Raw genomic sequence first — 17402 nt, 5'->3', positions numbered from 1 at the left:
AAGCCTGCCCAGATCCAACAGACTCATTTACCTGAGGGGGGGGATGTGCCCTTTGGGCCAATCAGCATCACGCTCCCCTTTTCTCAGACATCCAGAAGGGTCATCCCCAATGCAGAATTCATTGACACCCCCGCCAGCAAGTAACTGCAACGTCCCCTCTTCCCCGAAAAAGGGGGGGATCCAAGTCACTGCTTCCCCTCATCCCCACAGCATTCCCCCCCCCCATACATCATGACATCATCCCCGTCCCTTGCCCACCTCACCGAATGGTGATCGCCATCTGGGCGGCCCCTCGTCTCCCTATTGGCCAGCAAGAGCTGCCTGTCATTCCCAGAAGTAGGCGGCCCCGACGCCGCTCTCCCTACAACCTCCCTCCCCGGTATCTGGGACTTCAGAGCGTAACAGCTGGTAGCGGGAGTTGGGTACCTACCCCCAGCTAGAGGAAGCCAGCGCGACTCAGCCACAGGCAAGGCAAGCGGGTGAGTGAGCCTCTGGGTACCACATGCCACTGCTGAAGGATGCAGTTGCTGGGGGAGACGGGATGCAGGAGGTGGGAGGGGGAGGGGGAGGGGGAGGGGGAAGCAGCTAAGCGGAAAGTTTCCCGGTTTCGTCTCGTCCTCTTGCTGACCTAATTTCTCAGCCCCCTAATCTGGAGCCCAGCATCTTCTTTCTAGCTCCTCTGGACTTCCCTGGTGCTTTTCGGCTATCCCTTGGCTCGGTCTTGCATTGTCTCTGGTGCACCATCCCCAACTCTCCTTCCTGGCCCCAAGACAATACGCAGGGGAATTGCTAGCGCTAAGCCGCCTTCACGGTCCAACCACGGCGGGGAACGCAGCCCCGGAGTTGCTGCTCGTCGTTACAAACTGTTTCTCCCTGAATTAGGAATCCGAAGCAGCCTGAGCAGGCTCTGCCCCTGGCATAGAAGGGGAAGAGGTTGTGGGCAAGTCCTGTCTGGGGTAATTGTAAAGCGGCTCTCCTTTGGGGACTGGAGGGAAGCCCGGCTGGGATCTCAGAGAGCTCCTGAAGGAAAGTCAGGATGGAGGGCAATAGAATTAGAGCGAAGATTGCTAGAAGCGAGCCTTGCCAGCGGAGAGGGACAATGCCTTCCATCCCCCCACCATGCCATGATGCCTCACCAACCTCTTGTGATTCTTAAGGCACATAGTTGTCTCTCCTCCTTCCCTTCTAGTTAATTGTCCATGTGAAACCCCATTTCTCCCTGCTTTAATGTCAAGGGCTTTAGAATTAATTGAGCAATCCCAGAATGCATTGAAGGGCATGCTGTATCCACAACCAGTGAATACTTAAGTAACTCCATTACTTAACTCTGCTGCAATGCATGACTTACATCAAACAAGGACAGGACTGGGCCGTCTGACTTCCCTCCATCTCCCCAGCTCAGAATCCTTTCAAAGTGGGGTTAAGGAAGAGAGCTCTTCAGGCAGGCTGACCCTTGTTGAAACTCTTGTGGAGAAGGACCACTCATGGCCTGGACTGAGATTCCAAAGTTGAGTAAAACTCCAAGAAAACCATGTTTCAAAAAAGGAGCTGCCTCAGACTGCAAGGCTGGCCCGAAGGAGACTGTGAAATGAATTCCAAGAGTCTAGGAGGCAGTGGGGAGTTTGACCCTAAATCTGCTTTCATCTTTTCTGCTTTCTGGTTTCATTCTCCTCATTTACTTTATTGCTCACCAGCCTCTTCCTCCTGCCTGCTGGATGCTTTGGTACTACAACTCACAGAATCCCCAGCCACCATGACAGAAGGAGTTGTAATCCCAACACAACCAGTGAAGCTGTTGTGCCGGGTGCAAAAGAGCTGCTTAAGGAAGGTCCAAGTTGGTGGGGACCTGCAGCCTGTTCGCCATTAGGCCGCTCATCTTGTACATCACAGGAGAGCAGCCTGGCTATTTATTTAGCATATGGTGATGGCATTTTTAGCCCTACAGAGGGGAAGAGGGTTTTGAGAATAATTCTGGCCCGGGGGTCAAAAGAATTGACACAGGGACAGACCAAGGGAGGTAATTTCCCCAAGACACAGAAGGCAAGGGAGCCCCTGCCTTACCTGCCATTGTCTTTTGCTCCAGCCAGTTCTCCAGACTTTTACACCCGCAAGGGCCTTGGAAGGATCCACAATGGCCTGCGTTTATTCATTTCTACATCTCTTCATTGTTGATTGGTATCCCACCTTCAGGAACTCAAACCAATGTCTTCCCTCCCTCCCTCCTCCAATTGTTCCCACAACAACAACCCTGTTGGGTAGACCAGACTTAGAAAAAGTAAATAACCCAAAGTCATGCAGTGAGCTTCCATAACTGAGGGGGGACTTTAACCTGGGTCCCTGGTTCTAATCTAACACCTTTGTGGCTCATTAAGATTTTTCAAGAGGCCTGAAGAAGCAGGTGCCATTTGCTGCTTTACCTCAGGTGGAAGAATGCCTTGGACCTGCCCTGAAGCCCGTCATGTCTCTCTTGAATACAGCAGAATAATAATAACAATAGCAGAATAATACCAACTTACAAAATAGGAGGGGAAAGATGAGCTAGGAAACCCCTTTGAATCTTCCTTCAGTAATAGGTTCCTCTGGATATCCTTCCATTGAAGGATTAATACATGTTTAATCATTCAATAATTCTCTACTGATTTGTCATCAAATTTCCTCACAGCTTTGCCTCTTTCCCTGATTCTTTCAAATATCCTCATGGTTTCACTGTGTGGCCCCTGGCCTGTTGGGAAATAAATTAAATATTCTGGGGATAAATCAGATGGGATCCAGGGAACACATTTTGAAATAAAAGAAGGGGGAAGTAGAAGGAACTGGGCTGTTTTCACAGCTCTGAGTAACAAGGGTTACTTGTTTGCAGGAAAGATTAAAAAGTGAAGTTGGCAGGAAAGGGGGATCTGTGCTCCTGCCACCCACTGGACCGCAAGAAGCAAGGGGCTTCTGTGCCAAAATACAAAAGCAAAAACCCCAAATAAATCAGCAAAAAGAAGACCAATTTTCTTGCTGAGAAAAAAAATGAACAGACTTTATTAGTGGAGGTGCATTGTACACATAACTGTCCAAAATGATTTCAGATGAAATTATCTTGATCTAAACACAGAACATCAGATTTTCAAGGTGCCCTTTTGTGTTGGTGACTATTCACTCCTGAAAGTAGTATTCTGTAGGACACACTGTTATATATTGTTTTAATTCAGCACTAAGTATGGCAGACTACCTCGATCTGTAATCTACACTAGTTGCTTTCTCTTCTGTACGATTTCTATTTATTATAATAATTGCTTTCCAGTCCAATTGCTTAAGATTTTTTTTTAATATCATAAAAAAGCATAAGTACACTACTTTTTAAAAATCCCAGCCACCCAGCAGGTGCCTGAAGGAGTAAGAATTTTTAATAGATAGTAAAAGAAATGTCCAGCAATGGCTTGGTGTGCCCAACTCACTTAATTTGGTTACTGAATTAACTCATTTTCTAGTTGTGCCCAATGCTAAATAATAAAACAAAATATAAATAATAAATATAATACTAATAAAGCATTTTATAATAAATAATAATAATAAAAAATATTTATTATTATTATAATATCACAAAGCATGCTAACCAAGGTTAAAATTATTGTGCAGCTGCTAAATCTTTAAGGTTAAATGTGCTGTGGGAGCCCAGCATTAATAAGAGGTTATAGGAAGCTCAAGAGCCCAACTTAGCCTGTCATATCAGCAATTCTCTCTCCATTTCCATTACTTTCTTCCAAACTCAGTCAGGAGCAAAGGGCTCAAAAAGTTGTTGAAAACATCAGATGATGTTTACTTTATCATCAGTCTTCTAACCCAAGATAAAGGCAAATGACACTGAAGGAATTAGGGTCCTTGAACAAGTCAGTTAAACCTCACTCACAAGGCTGGGCCTACCAGGCAAAATAAGTGGTCTCTTTCAGGCAGCAGTTGTTAAGGTAATGAGGGGACAGCTGGGGCGGGCCAGTTTGACAGGTCGCCCTGAGAGAATCGTAATTAAGCATCCCAAAGGCTTGGTGACAATGCTGTCTTATGCTGACTGATCTTTGGAAAGTGGAAAATTGGATTGACCTTCCAATCTTCTGAATGAGATTGCTCCTGAGAGACCTCTTCCCAGTAGCCAATCTCCTGTAGCCCCCTGATATTTTATTTTTATTCATTTTTTATCCTGCCTTTATTGTTTTTACAAATAACTCAAGGCAGGGAACATACTTAACACTCCTTCCTCCTCCTATTTTCCCCACAACAACAACCCTGTGAGGGTTGAGAGTGACTGGTCAAGAAGTTGGAGACGAAATGAATGGGTCTGAGCACAGGTATGTGCCCATGTTCAGGTCTACACACTGGCAATAAGAGTGGCAAACTCTGTTCTCCTCTGGGCTTACTGCATCCAGATTCCCATCAAGTGGCTCTGTTAAGGATGACCTGGACTCTAGCCATCTGGATGCTTCTGGGGGTTTCTTTGCAAGTGAAGTCCCCCTCATCTTTCATCAGATCTGGATTTTAGTTGGGCAAAGCCAAGTGAGGTGAAGAGGACAATGTCCTGTGACCTAGAATTCATTTTAGCTTGCGGAACCCAAGGAAGAGGATGGATTCCTCTATAGTATAACCTCCACCACATGTGGACTAGATCTAGGCCCCTCTTCACTCCTGAGTTGGAAGTTTGTGGCTGGATTTAGGAGATGGGGAATGCTTCTCTGAGGGAGGGCATGATTCCATCAGCTTTGAAAGAGGTGGTGGTAGGTACCTGTAATGGTATGTGGGAATGAGCTTGGGAAACAGGAGGAAGAGCTGCACACTGGACAACAGTCAGACAAGCGGCAGCTGAGTCCGCAGAAGGAATGGGGGCATGGCAGATGCCTCAGAAGGGACCCTCTGTAGTTTCTTGGACTGTAAAGGCAAAGAGGGAGAGATGTACTTTCAGACTTGCAAGATTATGTCAGCCTTGCGAGGCAGTCCAGACAAGAAGCACACCCAGAAGTACAAGCTCTAATTTTATTGTAAGGTTACAGTAGCAGAAACATGCAAGTCTGGAAGTACATCTCTCCCTTGTTTAGTCTGCGGCTCTTCCTCCTGTCCCCCAAAGTCATTCCCATATATTTTACAGTACCTTCCAGAAAAGGCCATCTCTTGATCCTGTCATACTGGATGACTATCATCTAGCCTCCATCCTTCCCTTTCTAGAGAAGGCTGTTGAGAAGGAGGTAGGGAATCAGATACAAAGGATCTTAGAAGAAGCAGGATTCAGATCTACTGTAGGCATGGGACAGAAGCAGCATTGGTCTCTTTAGTGAATGACCTTTTGGGAGACCTGGATGCTGGGCACATGGCCTTTCTGGTCCTATTACACCAGGAAAAAGTTATTTGCTACTATTAACTATGGTATCCTTCTAGACTGTCTGCAAGAATTAGGGACATTGTTTTGTGATGGTTCTGCTCCTATCTGAGCTGACAGTTCCAGTCAATAGTCATGGGTGGGGGGGAAGAGTTCATGGCTGCTCCAGTGTGAAGTGCCACAGGGCTTCCTCCTCTCCTTCATATTATTTACTATCTATAGGAAATCATGGATGAGGACAGCTATTGGTTTGGAGTGAGGCATCATCAACATACTGATGATACTCAATGATACAACCCATTCCAGGAGAGCATGCGTCCTGAAGCAATGTTTGGAGACTCTAAAGGGCTGAATTGGGCAAAACAGATTAAATCCAAGCAAGACAGAGGTGCTGGTCAGCCATAAACATCTTGGCTATCTTAAAACATTGGTCTTGAAGGTTGCTCTAGACAGGACCACATTTTGTCTGAAGGAGCAAGTCCATGATCTGGGGGTCTTCCTGGACTCACAGCTCCTGCTTAAACAGCAGATGGAGGTCATGGACAAGGGAGTTTTTACCCAGCTTCAGCTGGTACACCAGTTAGGACTTGCTTGGACCAGGAAGCTCTGGTAATGACCTGAACACCACATGACTGGACTACTGCAATATGCTCTATGTGGGGCTGCCTTTGAAGACAACCTGAAGGCACAACTAGTTCAGAATGCAACAGCCAGACTCCTGGTGGAGGGAAACTGCTACAGCAGACAGTCTTCCATACTACTGAATAGTCACCGGTCTCACTGTCAACAGGCTTCCAAGCTTAATTCAGGGTGCTGTTTATCACCCATAGAGCCCTGTACGGTGTGGCACTGGATGGTGTCAATGACCATCTTACTGAATATGATCCAAACAGCTAGAGAGGGCCAGAAGGCAATGCAGGTCTTCTCTGTAGTGGCCCCCACATCATTGAATACACTGACCCTGAGATACACCTGTCCCCTTCTCTTCTGGCATTTCAAAAGGATCTGAAAACCATCTTGTTTCAGCAGGCTCTTTTGGTCCTTAAGAGGAAATGTGGGCAACCGGATCGCTCTATGTTTTTGAAGTGTGTTTAATAGCATATCATCATCATCATCATCATCATCATCATCTTGTATGCTGCCCAGAATCTCTTAGATTGGAATAGTATATCCATGTTGTAAAACAAACAAATATCAAATAAACAATAAATAAAATCACTTGCTCCATTAGACTTGACATGTACCCCTTAAATTACCTTTTTTCCTTCAGGTGCAGAATGCCATACTATCTCCAGTGTTAAGGGAGATTCAGTTAACCGTCTGATCAGCTGCTGTAATGGAATGAGGAAAGGACACTTGGCCCAGGGAATAAAATGCATTTAGCCAACACAGTGTTTTCTCTTTTCAAAATATGGTCTTGGGCATGATAGTTTCAGCTATGTAATGTTGTGCCAAAATATTTCTCCTCCGTTTCTTTCAGCCAGTTCCCATTCAGCCCGATGAAAGAGAATTGGCTTTTGAAATATCCTTCAAATAAGAATTTTGGTGAAGTTTGCAAGTGTAAAATGAGACATCCTTGTACTTACCTAGTTACAAGGCAGTCAAGAGATATGTGTAAATACCGTATCTTTCATTCTTCAAAAATTTCTTCACTTGTCTGCAGACTTCCTGGATTTTTACACTACCATTAAATTCGGAAGGAAGGAGGATGGAAGGAAGGAGGAAGGAAGGAGGAAGGAAGGAAGGAAGGAAGGAAGGAAAGAAGGAGGAAGGAGGAAGGAAAGAAGGAGGAAGGAGGAAGGAAAGAAGGAGGAAGGAAGGAGGGAGGAAGGAAGGAGGGAGGAAGGAGGGAGGAAGGAAGGAAGGAGGAAGGAAGGGAGGAAGGAAGGAGGAAGGAGGAAGGAGGGAGGAAGGAAGGAAGGAAGGAAGGAAGGAGGAAGGAAAGGAAGGAGGAAGGAAGGGAGGAAGGAAGGGAGGAAGGAAGGAAGGAGGAAGGAGGGAGGAAGGAAGGAAGGAAAGGAAGGAAGGAGGAAGGAAGGGAGGAAGGAGGAAGGAAGGAAGGAAAGGAAGGAGGAAGGAAGGAGGAAGGAAGGGAGGAAGGAGGAAGGAAGGAGGGAGGAAGGAAAGGAAGGAGGGAGGAAGGAAGGAAAGGAAGGAAGGAGGAAGGAAGAAGGAAGGAGGAAGGAGGAAGGAAGGAAGGAGGAAGGAAGGAAGAAGGAAGGAGGAAGGGAAGGAAGGAAGGAAGGAAGGAGGGAGGGAGGAAGGAGGAAGGAAGGAAGGAAGGAAGAAGGAGGAAGGAAGGGAGGGAGGGAGGAAGGAAGGAAGTCCTCTTTTTCACACTAGGCAGCCAAGATGGCTTCAGATTAATGTAAAGATAAGTGCTAAAACAACACTAACATCACTAGCCACTTTCCATTATAAAGCAAGCTCAAAAATACAGCCAAGAGAAATTTGAAAGAAGTCCTCAACCTCCCTGAGAATAAGAGAAATATCCAGAAACATCTTTTGCAGGGAAATTAAACTTTTGAGAAATTGCAAGGCTGATTTCAACACATTAGTTCCAATAAAGAAGGCAGACATTGCTATGATTTCTCTTTACCCGAACTAGGGATCCCCTCCCCAGACTTTTAGGCTGAGGAGCATTTCTGGATTTTTGAGAACTTGTGAGAAGGAGCCAGTCTGGTGTAGTAGTTAAGGCATCAGGCTAGAAACGGAGAGACCGAGAGACCATGAGTGCTAGTCTCACCTTAGGCACAAAGCCAGCTGGATGACCTTGGGCCAGACGCTCACTCTCAGGCCCCAAGAAGGAGGCAAGGGCTTCTGAAAAACCTTGCCAAGAAAACTGCACGGACTTGTCCAGGCAGTCAACAGGGGTCAACAATGACTTGCAGGCAAAACAACAGTAACAGTTGGTTCTCACAAAATGTGTGTGTGTGTGTGTGTGACATAACCAGTCAGAAAGTATTGATTTCCAGAATATCTACCACTCCCTCTGGCCTGCCATTCTGTGCGGTCTGCCAAACTACTACTGCTTATCTTCAACCTTTTCTTGAGTAGGGGACATACTTTCAAACATAGTACAATCACACTTCATTTTTATTTTCTAAGAATGCATCTGGGATCTATTTGCAGCTCAGAGGCATTGTTGGAAATATAGAAAACGTTGGAGGCTGGCATTTCACTTTACAACTTCTTTTTTTTTAATTAAAATATTTTTCGTGTTAAAAAAAAATCAGGAGGAATGGGAACCTGACAGACAGCAAGTAAAATAGGCATGAGCATTTTTGCTTATATTATATATTTCTGCATAGGAACATGCAGAATTCTGAGTCCTTTGGGAATGCTGGCTGAGAATTACGGTAGTCCAATTTATTTTGGAGGGTACAAGGCTCAGGAACACTGTTTCAGTTTCTCAGTTAATTGTTATTAGACACTTTGAAGTTATTTCAAGAAAATAAAACCAAAAATAAACAGATGGCTTAGAGAAACTAGAAATGGGGACAACCACCTCACAGGAGATGGTGAGTTCTAGGCCTCCCTTAGGCATGAAAGCCAGCTAGGTGACTTTGGACCAGTCCCTCTCTCTCAGCCCAACCCGCCTAACAGGGTTGTTATGGTGGAAAAATAGGAGGCAGGAGAATTAGATACGTTTGCTGCCTTGAGTTATACATAAAAAAGGCAGGCTAAAAATCTAATAACAACCACCACCACCTGCCCTCAGTTAATTGGTCTTTGCTTTATAACTACTATACGTCTTAGAACCATTTACTCTTGGCATTTTGTACTTACTTACTTACTTACTTACTTACTTACTTACTTACTTATTTATTTATTGAATTTTTATTTTTGGCTGAAAAGTCCTAGAGTGATTTCAGGATAATTATTAAAAAAAATTAATAAAGACAGGATAAAAACAAAATATAAATAAATAAATAATCAGTAAGTGCCTGCCTTGCAGAGTTACAGCCTTGACTCTGGGTTTGCACAACCTGCTTATGTTTTAGCCTAATGTGTAAACCCAGTTATTGTGGTTGGTTAACCAAAGTCCATGTGTAGAGTTCCGGATGAACCCAGCCATTTGTGATTTACTCAGTAAAACATCATTAAAATTATGGGTGCATTACCTGAAAAGATATAAGGTTAAAGCAGACAGGAAGAGAAAAGAGGCAAGCACAAGTCCAATACTTAAAGCTAAATAGAAGTTCCTGGAAGGATTATCGAGAATCTGGGACATGCCACACTTTCTGGTTCTTATCCCTGATAAATCACTGTCTCTGGCATTGCCCTTTGTGGGATGCCTTTTTTGCCTTGTCAAAAAGTGTTCCCGTGAGGATGACAGCTGTCCCTTGTCAGGGCTTGGCTCCTGCTCCAAGTTGCATCTCTGAATGGTTTCAAACACACAGTGGGCTGTTGAGAGCCTTGCACAAAGCAGCCATGTTTACCATATTGTATCAGTTGCCAAAAGAATAAACCCGATTGTGGTTTTTAAATCAGTGATGGAGATGCTGCTGGCGAGTAAATGGAAACAGCAGCCAGTGGGTAGAGTGTAATCATCACAATATGCAGTCATTGTGGGAAGAGGTAGACTCAGACATCTGTCACAAGAGGACGGGTGTCCCTATTTTCATCTGTGAACAGACAGAGGATTTGAAGCCTAGCTAAGATTTCAAACCCTAATTAGGCCCAGCGGTAATTAGCCTGCTTTTTTAAAAAAATGCAGAAACTAATCAGCATTCTCCTGCCCACAGCTGGGCACTTTAGCAGTCCAGGAGCAGTATTAGAAAGAGTTGACTGTGTCCTCTCCTTTGGCTGAATTTTTGTTGGAATAAAAAATTAACAGGGAAAGATCGAGACTCTTCATTTTTGGCCACTTTCAGAGTGACAAGCTGCCTTTAAACCCGACTGTAAAATTCCAGCTTCATTGGTAGGCTGGTGACTCAAAACTGCTTTTATTAAGAGGGAAGAGTTCTTAATGGAAGCTTGCAGCAGATTTTCTCCAAGCTGGAAAAGAGCTGACGGGTTTGCATGTAGGGACGGTATGCAGTTAATTAGTTGTGCCCGCAGAGAGGACAGGTAGATGGAAAAGGCCTGTCTTCCTCCGGTTAATGGTAAATGCACTCTACCCCCTACCATCCCTTTTGCTATTGAGGATTTAATGGCAGGAGGCATGCAATTTATCTAAAGTTGGCCTGGGAGATGTCTTTTAATTGGGCCACTTTAGGGAACTGTGTAGCTGAAGAAGTCTCTGGGACACAAGAGCTGTACAGGGCGAGAAAAACTGTAGGCTTCCTTAGAACACGGAGCCAAGATGATGGATGCCCAAAGATGCGAAAATGATGGGTGGAAGGCCTTTTGGTCCTCCGCCGTTTACTTCCCCAAAGGCAGCTGCACCTGCTAGACCAAATCCAGCCATAACTAGAGGACAGCAGACACACAGATGGTTTGGATCCCCTTGTTCTCCTGTTTTGACCCCTGGATGTTCACAACCAAGGTAGAGCAAGAAAAAACAGAAAAATCTGTCTCAATTCACATGTATTTCCTTGTCTAAATATTGTATATTTCATTCTTTGCTGCAGTGAGCCAAAGAGGGAACATACCTTTTCCTTAAGACAGGAAAATCCAACGTCCTGAAATTATCTAACAACTAAATGTAAAATCTAATTCAGTCAATATCTAAAAGCTTTTTGAAATATACCAATAGTGTCCCCGGGCTTCCTAAAAGGTATTAACTTGCATGGTGCAGGGTAGCTTTGTTTCAAACATTTTGCCTCTTATATTTGTAGCATTTCCAGGCGACTGGGTATTTCTGAGTCATTGGCTTTTATTTTTGCCGATGAAGAAAATAAACCTGTAGCAGCACAAGGGATAGCTTCATAAAAACAAAACAAAATAAAGCAAAACTCATCCATCCATCCAGGTAAGTGAATAGCACCCACTGAAGTGGGGCCTGTTTTTCCACTGCAGATCCAGAATCACTCCCAAGCAAACTCTGCAGTGATCTTATTGCACAGGCTTAGAAATTTCTCACGGCAGCTATCTCCCTCTCTCTGCATTAGCATCGGGGCAAAAACATACAAAACCTCTCATCTGGACGATTAATTCCCAAGACTATGCTATGTTTTAACATGAATTTATACACAACAAATATAGTTGTTAGGACTGTGCATGCTTCGGAAATGATTAAGAAAGTGCTGCATTAACTTGAATGAGTCACTGCCTTAAAACAGCACTGCCTTTTTTTTTCAGGCTCACACAGAAGCCTGACAAAATGAACAGCAGAGAGGGGCTCTCTTTAAGCTTGCATGGAAGCATTTCTTCCAATCATTTTTGAAGCACATACAGCCCTAATGGTTGCCTCTGTTTTCAAAAGGAGGTAACTTACCATGGCCATATATATCTTTATTAATGGAAGCAATTGTCCAGGACCTCTGGAAGTCATTTGGTAGAAAAAGTGGCAGGGGCTCATTTAAATCAAGCCAGAATTATGTGATCTTTAAAAACCAATAATCCAATAATATTTCTTCCATTCCATCCATGTCCATTCCATATCATCTATCATCTATCATCTGTCATCTATCTATATCTATTTTCTATTTTATTCTAAAGGCTTAAATACAGACTTGTCCTCAAAGGCTTAAGGAAAATGATTGCCTTTATTAAAAGAATGGTTATATGAATGTAAATACAGTACTTATACACTTGCAAGTTATTCACCCTCTGACCATAAGTGAGAGCCAGTATGGTCTAGTGGTTAAGGTGCTGGGCTAGAAACCAGGAGTCTGTGAGTTCTAGTCCCACCTCAGGCGTAAAAGGTGGCTGGGTGATCTTGGGCCAGTCACTCTCTCTCAGTCCAACTCACCTCACAGGGTTGTGGTTGTGGGGAAAATAGGAGGAGGAAGGAGTATTAGGTATATTCCCTGCCTTGACTTGTTTATAAAAATAATAATGGTGGGATAAAAAAATCTTTTAAAAAAGTGAATAAAAAAGCTACATCAAGTGACTGAGATGGCGAGAGAGAGAGAGAGACCCCAAACTTAGCATTCCCTACCTCATCACATCTGGCTGAATGGATGCACATCAAGTTGCGTCCCACCCACCCACCCACATCACACAACATTGTTGCTGGATGCTTACCCTAAGTCCAAGATTATCCTATCACAATTTTTCTGTTGCTCCATAAATATTGCTTTCAAGCAGTGAACAGTGTTGCACAAGTGGCAGCATTTTCCTGTGTTGTCTTGCACAGAGCAATCTGGGTGATCACTGAAGAGGATCTCTAGCTTGCCCTGCCTTCCATTTCCTGGTATCCTGTCAGGGTGGCTGAAATGTCTTGTCTGGACAAAGGGGTTCAAGTCCATTGTAGCCATTAGGACTGTGTAAGTAGCTTGGAAGACCAGGCCTGCTTGCCACCATGTTGAACCCAGAAACACCAGCAGTGTAACCCCTTACTGTGGTTTCTAGAGAGCTATGGGCTTGTTTTTTGGCATAATACTCCAAGAGCAGCAAGATGCACTGGTTACTGATTGACAGGCATACGTTGCTTGGCTGATAGATTTCATGTTCAGCTATAGGCTAGGAAGGGAAAATTCTCACTGGCTTGCAAACACGACTGTCCCTTAGTGTCCTAATATCTTTCAGATCTATAAACAGTCAGAAACAGTTAATTCTTGCTGCATTTTAATAGTGGAACCAAGATGACTTTGGGAGATGGAAAGGCTGGCTATCTCAAAGTGCTGTCTGTTTGCCTCGCTATCTCTTAAGTTAATTTCATGTCTGGAATTGTAAGTTAATTTCGTATCTGGAATTGTAAGTTAATTTCGTATCTGGAATTGTAAGTTAATTTCATATCTGGAATTGTGCTTTATGAAATATATGCAGACTGATGAAAATCTTGGTTAACATTATTGCAGACCTTTGGGAAAGGTACAGCTATATGGGGCTACGCTTTCTATTCTCCATTTCAGATGTGACATATACAATACAACATTCTTGTTCTGTATGAAGCCAGGAGATTATTATACTATTTATTTTTAGCTTTCTGGGTGGAACAGAAGTGCTTTAACCATTCTGACTTCTGAGCATAAATTGTTTAGGTAAAACAGAGGAGAGTAATTCTGTACTATTTGTTGTTGTTTATTCGTTTAGTCGCTTCCGACTCTTCGTGACTTCATGGACCAGCCCACGCCAGAGCTTCCTGTCAGTCGTCAACACCCCCAGCTCCCCCAGGGACGAGTCCGTCACCTCTAGAATATCATCCATCCACCTTGTCCTTGGTTGGCCCCTCTTCCTTTTGCCCTCCGCTCTCCCTAGCATCAGCATCTTCTTCAGGGTGTCCTGTCTTCTCATTATGTGGCCAAAGTATTTCAGTTTTGCCTTTAATATCGTTCCCTCAAGTGAGCAGTCTGGCTTTATTTCCTGGAGGATGGACTGGTTTGATCTTCTTGCAGTCCAAGGCACTCTCAGAATTTTCCTCCAACACCACAGTTCCAAAGCATCTATCTTCCTTCTCTCAGCCTTCCTTATGGTCCAGCTCTCACAGCCATATGTTACTACAGGGAACACCATTGCTTTAACTATGCGGACCTGTGTTGTCAGTGTGATGTCTCTGCTCTTAACTATTTTATTGAGATTTGTCATTGCTCTTCTCCCAAGGATTAAGTGTCTTCTGATTTCCTGACTGCAGTCAGCATCTGCAGTAATCTTCACACCTAGAAATACAAAGTCTTTCACTGCTTCTACATTTTCTCCCTCTATTTGCCAGTTATCAATCAAGCTGGTTGCCATAATCTTGGTTTTTTTGAGGTTTAGCTGCAAGCCAGCTTTTGCACTTTCTTCTTTCACCTTCATCATAAGGCTCCTCAGTTCCTCTTCGCTTTCAGCCATCAAAGTGGTATCATCTGCATATCTGAGATTGTTAATGTTTCTTCCAGCGATTTTAACTCCAGCCTAACCCTAACCCTCAAGCCCAGCACGTCACATGATGTGTTCTGCGTACAAGTTGAATAGGTAGGGTGAGAGTATACAGCCCTGCCATACTCCTTTCCCAATCTTAAACCAGTCTGTTGTTCCATGGTCTGTTCTTACTGTTGCTACTTGGTCATTATACAGATTCTTCAGGAGGCATACAAGATGACTTGGTATCCCCATACCGCTAAGAACTTGCCACAATTTGTTATGGTCCACACAGTCAAAGGCTTTAGAATAGTCAATAAAACAGAAATAGATGTTTTTCTGAAATTCCCTGGCTTTTTCCATGATCCAGCGGATATTGGCAATTTGGTCCCTAGTTCCTCTGCCTTTTCTAAACCCAGCTTGTACATCTGGCAATTCTCGCTCCATGAATTGCTGAAGTCTACCTTGCAGGATCTTGAGCATTACCTTACTGGCATGTGAAATGAGTGCCACTGTTCGATAGTTTGAACATTCTTTCGTGTTCCCCTTTTTTGGTATGGGGATATAAGCTGATTTTTTCCAGTCTGATGGCCATTCTTGTGTTTTCCAAATTTGCTGGCATATAGCATGCATTACTTTGACAGCATCATCTTGCAAGATTTTGAACAGTTCAGCTGGGATGCCATCATCTCCTGCTGCCTTGTTATTAGCAATGCTTCTTAAGGCCCACTCAACCTCACTCTTCAGGATGTCTGGCTCTAGCTCACTGACCACACCATCAAAGCTATCCCCGATATTGTTATCCTTCCTATACAGGTCTTCTGTATATTCTTGCCACCTTTTCTTGATCTCTTCTTCTGTTAGGTCCTTGCCATCTTTGTTTTTGATCATACCCATTTTTGCCTGGAATTTACCTCCGATGTTTCTAATTTTCTGGAAGAGATCTCTTGTCCTTCCTATTCTATTGTCTTCTTCCACTTCCGTGCGTTGCTTGTTTAAAAATAATTCCTTATCTCTTCTGGCTAACCTCGGGAATTTTGCATTTAATTGGGCATATCTCCCCCTATCGCTGTTGCCTTTTGCTTTCCTTCTTTCTTGGGCTACTTCTAGTGTCTCAGCAGACAGCCATTTTGCCTTCTTGGTTTTCTCTTTCTTTGGGATGTATTTTGTTGCCGCCTCCTGAACAATGTTGTGAACCTCTGTCCAGAGTTCTTCCGGGGTCCTATCTACTAAGTCCAGTCCCTTAAATCGATTCTTCACCTCCACTGCATATTCCTTAGGAATATTAGTGAGCTCATATCTAGCTGATCTGTGGGTCTTCCCTAATCTCTTTAGTCTGATCCTAAATTGTGCAAGAAGAAGTTCATGATCTGAACTACAGTCAGCTCCAGGTCTTGTTTTTACCGACTGTATAGATGTCCGCCACCTTTGGCTGCAAAGGATGTAATCAATCTGATTTCGGTGTTGTCCATCTGGTGAAGTCCATGTATAAAGCCGTCTCTTAGGTTGTTGGAAGAGAGTGTTTGTTATGCAGAGTGAGTTGTCTTGGCAAAATTCTATCAGCCTATGTCCTGCTTCGTTTTGTTCTCCCAGGCCATGCTTACCTGTAATTCCAGGTGTCATTTGACTGCCCACCTTAGCATTCCAGTCTCCCGTGATGAAAATAACATCTCTTTTAGGTGTGTTGTCCAGTAGGTGCTGCAGATCCTCATAGAACTGCTCTACTTCAGCTTCTTCAGCATCTGTGGTTGGGGCATATATTTGGATCACTGTGATGTTAGATGGCTTGCCCTGAATTCGAATTGAGATCATTCTGTCGTTTTTTGGATTGTATCCAAGCACTGCTTTAGCCACTTTACTATTAATTATGAAGGCTACTCCATTTCTTCTGTGGTCCTCTTGTCCACAGTAGTAGATCTGGTGGTCATTTGATGTGAAGTGGCCCATTCCAGTCCATTTCAGTTCACTGACACCCAAAATGTCTATCTTTAATCTTGACATCTCACCAATAACCACATCCAATTTGCCCTGGCTCATAGATCTTACATTCCAGGTTCCAATGGTGTGTTGATCCTTAGAACATCGGATTTGCCGTTCACCACCAGCACCGTCGGCCGCTAGCCGTCCTTTCAGCTTTGAGCTAGCTGCGTCATCATGTCTGGGGCTAGTTGAACTCATCCTCTGTTCCTCCCCAGTAGCATTTTGACCATCTTCCGACCTGGGGGTCTCATCTTCCGATGGTATACCGACATATCTCTGGTTGTACTGATCCATTTAGTTTTCACGGCAAGAATACCGGGGTGGGTTGCCATTACCTTCCCCAGGGATCGCATTTAGTCTGACCTCTCTGTCATGACCTTCCTGTCTTGGGTGACCCTTCACGGTTTAGCTCATGGCATCATTGAGGTGCTCAAGCTCCAGCACCACGACAAGGTAACGATCCTTTGCTGAAGTCTGTACTATTAGCCAGAGAGAATTATCTCAGAGAAAGCTTTTCTCATCCCTCTGGTACAAGCCTCTATTCCTACAGAACAAGGGCCCTTCTCATCCATTCACCTTGGAGAAGATAGGCTTCAGACACAAAGGCAAGTATGCAAATAAGCACAATGTTCAGGCCAAAGGGTAGAAACATCAGTGCCTGTATTTTCAAGAAGCATCTTCCAGTCCAGTAATAGTCAGAGAGCATATGAGTGCCAGCTCAGGACTGGATGGTTGGAGGGGGAAAAATTAATTATTTAGGAAACCAATTCATATTCATAAGCCTTTGGCACCCAACTGTCAAAAGCTAGCAGGGAATAAGTAATACTTTGTGGGACGGTGGGGGGAATCCTGTTTCATAGCCCACTTCTTTTCCAATTCTTGCTGCCGATTGGCTTCTATTAGGCATGATTTTTCTCAGACCTGCTGGACCGAGTCCAGAAAGTGAACCTACTCAAATGCTAAGAATAAAACATCATCTCACACATGTGATCCAAAGTCTTCAATTCTAACAAGTATGAGAATTGGAGGGATTATGGACCAAGCCTCGTGTGGTGCAGAGTGGTAGGCGGCAGTATTGCAACTGAAACTCTCCCCACGACCCGAGTTCGATCCCAGCGGAAGCTGGATTCTCTCTCGGGTAGCCGGCTCAGGTCGACTCAGCCTGCCATCCTTCCAAGGTCAG

The 17402-nt window shown here is 44.1% G+C and overlaps 1 protein-coding gene across 1 annotated transcript in view; it reads left to right on the top strand.

The window, feature by feature from the left end:
* Nucleotides 1-417: 417 nt before the first annotated feature.
* The window catches only part of LOC134490784 (leucine-rich repeat neuronal protein 1-like), a 32479-nt gene continuing 15494 nt past the window's right edge, over nucleotides 418-17402 (top strand). Inside the window, exon 1 of the mRNA XM_063294061.1 lies at nucleotides 418-479. The gene's annotated coding sequence lies outside the window, so the exon portion shown is untranslated. The remainder of the gene's footprint in view (nucleotides 480-17402) is intronic.

This window comes from Candoia aspera, chromosome 2, assembly GCF_035149785.1.
Source record: "Candoia aspera isolate rCanAsp1 chromosome 2, rCanAsp1.hap2, whole genome shotgun sequence".
NCBI lineage: Eukaryota > Metazoa > Chordata > Lepidosauria > Squamata > Boidae > Candoia > Candoia aspera.
This window is presented reverse-complemented; position numbering and strand designations above follow the sequence as displayed.